We start from the raw sequence: 5425 nt of genomic DNA, 5'->3' as shown, positions 1-5425 counted from the left end.
TCAGCACCTACTTGCAACTGCAAAGCACCAGAAAGCAGTAACAAGTGGCAACCAGAAGGCTTTTTTAACACATTTGTTAACAGTTATTAATGTGTGGAAAATAATGTGTGAAATATTAGTGTGGAAATAGACATTTCATTTAATCCACAGGGTATGCAACCAGAAACACTGTTGCCCTATTTAGAGACTATTTTAATGGTTACACTGTTGTGTAATAAATTGTGTTTTTAGGTTTTGTGAAGTGGTGGTCACATACCCCAGGTATAACCACACAACATCGTAGTGTACTTCTTCTTGGTAAAGGCTGTATATGATCTTGGATGGATGTTTCATCCCATTAGTTATGGGTAAAGATTACATAAAGTAGTAGTTTTTTGTGTAGCAGCTCTAATGCATAAAATAATACTGTAAAACCCAATACTTTGTAAGGCCGGATATTCACATGTCAGTGTTTTAAATCAACACTGTCACTACAGTAAAAAAAAAAAAAAAAAACATTTAATGTTTACGGGCATTGATCCTAATCTTTGCTTTCAGGTGCTTGTCCCCCTCTTGATACAGAAGTACATACCGTACCACACAGTATCCACACCAAAAGTTAAAATGTATCTAAACCCAAGAAGTAAAAATGCATCTATTGCAGCTTACCTGTCCCTAGATGAGGTTGCACAGGACACACTTCAATTTAATTGCTAGTAGGACAAATGAGCATTCTTTTACATGTGGAACTTTTATAACAAAACACCTATAGTGATAAAAGTTACATAATAATTATTGTAATAATAATTATAGTTATACAAGTTATGCTGGAATACGGAATACTAGGGACAGGGAAATTTGTAATGAATTTTGAATAGACTACCATGCACCAGCATGGATACCTGTACTGTTTTCTTGATACAGGCCGCCATAATACATAATACATTTTGTTGCTGTGTCCTGTAATAGTGTGTTGGAATGGCATTCAAAATAAATAGAATTGTGATTCACTATTGCATTCATGGTCTGCAGTCATGCACAAAGCAAAGGAAAGGAGCTGGCCTTAAATCATGAAGATACATATTGAAGACACTTTTACATTTTAGGGATATCTACTCAGCAGAAATAATCTCTAAACTCATTGTTACCAGAGCACCTCCAGGGCCTAATATGGAGAACTCCCACTTTTCCTGCCGGATGTTTTTTTTTTATTTTATCGGATATAGAATTTAAGATAAGATGCTGTAACACACCCCAAAACTTCCAGGTTGACAGGAACAGAGTATGGCATTATAGCCAGGGACTGTCATCGTTAAAGTATCTAGGATCTAGCATCGTAATATATATAGGAAGACAAGGCTTATAAAAAGTACTAAGTATTAAAAATGAAAAAAATGCAACGAAGCAGGTTCTGTACTACAGAAGAGACAGGTGGAGCCATGCACATTCATTCCTGTTCTGCCCCAGTGGATACCAGGATACCTGGCATATCCCATGGTACTAGTAAACAATCCCCCATGCAATATTCCCCTGTGAAAATGGTCAGGGATCCCTGTTGTTTGAACAGTCCAAAGCAGATTACTTTTGTTCAATATGTAGGAAAATGTAAACATGAATTCTGTTACCTGTGCACTACTAATGTTAAAATTGGTATGTGAAATGTCCACTAGGTGGCACACATGCAGCACTTTGTAAATTTACTCATAACCTAAAGGGGTCTATCTATAAATCTGTGAATCTAACATTCACTTAACATTCCCTTCCAGGACCATGTGTTTTAAATAGCATTCTCCACCAGGGAATGTTTGGTGAACATCAGTTACATTACTTTTTATAAATAGCCCTCAAAGTGTTACACCAGTGTGCACTTTAACCCCAGTGCATCCACCCAGATGCTTATGTGGTATTTCCACCACCAAGTGTTATATAAATCTTAGACGATGACCCCACTCTGGAAAAAAAATGCAGCATCAACATGGGAGACCCTTTCAATAGTTTAAAAACTTGAAAAGTTTGAAAAGTTTTAAAATTAATTGACCTGTAATTTCGTTTTGGTCTATATTTTATACAGTACAAAATGATTTACAACATTTTATGCCCACAAAGAAGCTTACAATCTAATGCCACTATTACAGTCATACAGCCCTTTGCTAGTTCCATTTTTATTGAAATACAATTAGCTTGTTGGTAGGTAGAGTGGGGGAAGGGATAAATTGAGGAATGTTATCTAGCAAGCAAGGAAATAAAGTATCAAATGGGCGCTAATAAGCAATTTTTGTGGGCGACAGTTGCATCCAATCGGAATCTTACTTTCATAGATAACTCCCTGCTGCACAATTAACAGTTGAATACTGGTTGGTTACTATGGGCCTGATCTAACGTGTAAATAATATCAACATATTAGTACCAGAACCATAACTGTAGTGTTATGATGCCCACAGAGGAGCATACAATCTAATGCACCCATTACAGTCATACAGCCTTTTGCTAGTTCCATTTTTATTGAAATACAATTAACTTGTTGGTAGGTAGAGTGGCTGAAGGGACAAATTGGAGAATGTTATCTAAAGCAAGGAAATAGAGTATCAAATGAGTGCTAATAAGCAATTTTTGTGGGCGACAGTTGCATCCAATCAAAATCTTAGTTTCAGTTGAATACTGGTTGGTTACTAGGGGCCTGATCTAACTTGTAAAAAATATTACCATATTTGTACCAGAACCATAACTGTATTGTTATAATTAATATTATCAAACAGGATTTATATAGCGTCAGCATATTACGCAGCGCTGTAAATTAAATAGGGGTTGCAAATGACAGACTAATACAGACAGTTATACAAGAGGAGAGGACCCTGCCCCGAAAAGCTTACATATAAGTTGCAAAAAATGGTATGGTAAAGTGATAATAAAGTCAGCTATGCTCACCTCAACGCTATTGTTGTAACATCTGGGAGCTCCCTTGCCAGCGCGAACATCTATTATGGTCTCTGTGTTAGATATCCTCAGACATCTAGACAGGCGGCCATAGATGATGTGGGAGTAAAGTCATCCTGGAAAATGTGCAACTTAAAGAAAGTTCTAAAGAAGAAGGTAAATTACAACTTTTCCAATTATGCGAAGAAATATAAAAAAATTAATCACACTTTACAGGTTTGAAAAATAAAGCCGTGAATCTGACACTCAGCAACCATTCTCTGCAGGTCAGTCTTCCAGGTGAATGTTTTTTAAATGGTAAGTTGTGAATCACCATCAGAGAATGCTTATGAATGAATAATGAATAACAGCCAATGCACACGTTTGCTGCAGCAGGACATATACAAGGATGCCCAATCATTCGATACTATACTGTGCACTGAATTAGGACAACTCATGTATTGCAATGTTGCCCAATACACCATAGCATTTAACAAAATAGGACCTCTAGTATTTATTGCAGCATTCCACATCGCAAATAATATTTGTTGTCAACATTTAAACAGATAACCATAAGATCAGTGTTTTTCGACCTTTTTTTACCCTTGAAGTAACTTTCGGATCTTCAGGGAACCCCTTCTATAATTTCTATAGTTGCTGGTGAAAAATATCACCATGTCAGCCAAAAAAGATTATTGTTTTCTCTTAGATTGACCTGAGACACAGAAAGCCCAACCATGCTTCTGTTACGAGGTTCCCCTAGAAATCTGTCCTTGCTTTGCACCAAACATGTTTGTTTGTTATTATGGTCAAACAAAACTATTTTTAGTTTATTAGTCCATTAGCACGTTGTTCTAGGGTATCTGAGCTTTACCTATATGTTCAGTAGCAAACTGTAATTATGTTCCAATATTGTTGTTGGTCAGCAAGGCTTTTCCAGGCACAATTCCTGTGAAGGTTAAATTGCAGCAATCACTTTCTAACTGTATATGCATGCCCATTGACACTTGTTGAGACATATAGCGTTAAACAGACAGCTTTTGGGCAAAATTTGCTGGGCCAACAGTCCAGGAATTATTTGATATCTATCATTTCAGTGTAAGAAAAAAATCTACATATCATAGATTTCTTATTACTTACAGTGGGATGATTAATTTCAAATATTTTGTTGATCTTTCTTTTAATCCCCAGATTAATGGGTATCATGAGCCGTCTTCTTGTGCCCTTTAAGAACTTCTGGCAAGATGACACCCCATCATCTTGCCAGCAAAAAGATGTTCAATATCTGACATTGATATAAGACATGATCCATCATTGTACGTCACAAAGAGGTTCCTATTATTGCCACACAATCTGAAGCACCAGATTTGAGTTTAGAATATAATGAATTCACCATATTAATTTTATGAGTCATTTGTTAAAATATAACACCTTTATCTGTAAGGGCTGTCTAAATGAGGATCTAATGTTTGTTTTTAAGTGTAAGTACACACATTTGACTTGATATCACCCTCCTGTAGTTCCTGTCTAGCAGAGCATATATGTGAATGAAGAAGTGGCACAATGAGCCAATCAGTTCATATACTAACAAAGAAGAGAAAGCAGAATGACAAAGAGATGAGTTCATCGCTTTGCTGCTTCTCCTTTCATTGTTCGGTAACTGGATGAGCAACTTGACATCAGAGGAAGTGACATGAATGATGCTGGCCATCAGACCGATTACATATAGCAGCAGAAAAAAGAATGAGGGTGGAATCTCTGGAATAAAGCTGAATATTGCCAAAAAGCAGGTGATTTTTTTTTACTTTTATTTAAAAATTTATTTATTTTTGACTTTTCCTTTAAACTCTTGGATATTGAGATTCATTTTCCCAATAATAACAATAAAAAGACCAATAAAAAGATCATACACCATACATATCTATAATATTTGTCCAGTATTTAAAAGTGAACCACACCTGGCCTACATTTCTCAAAAGTAAATGCCCCTGAACTACAGGATACTGTAGCACCTTCAAATTTATGGAATGGATTGCCTCGGGTTATGACACTATAAATTAAACCTTCATTTTTACCCAGGTTCAAATTAAGTCACATCCATTGTATTTCAAATAACATTTCCCTCTACTGCAAACTAAAGTGAGAAATGTATAATTAAATGACAGTAGCCAATTTTTTTGTTGGGAGGGGTTTGGGTTAAATACTAACTTAAGCTGAAGTCACCACCAAGTTTCTGCTCCTCATCAGTGTTGTTACCTTAGCATGATATTTCTTAACCATTGCTCCTCCAGAGGTTTCTGGGAGTTCCTTGAGCAATGAGCAGTTTATCCCTCTCAGGTCAGTTTGAGTGACACCAATAATCATTTTTTGGAAATCTATATTGGTGACATTCTTCCCACTGGCCAAAACTTTCAGAGGCATTATTCCCACTGACCACAATGCTCTTGTACTGTGATCTGTAGATGTAGTAATCATTGAAGGGGTTCTCTGAAGAACTGAAGATTATTTCAAGGGTTCCTCCACGTTAAAAAGG

This window comes from Pyxicephalus adspersus, chromosome 6 (assembly GCF_032062135.1).
Source record: "Pyxicephalus adspersus chromosome 6, UCB_Pads_2.0, whole genome shotgun sequence".
NCBI classification, from domain to species: domain Eukaryota; kingdom Metazoa; phylum Chordata; class Amphibia; order Anura; family Pyxicephalidae; genus Pyxicephalus; species Pyxicephalus adspersus.
The sequence above is the reverse complement of the archived record's forward strand: the minus strand, read 5'-3'. Positions refer to the sequence as shown.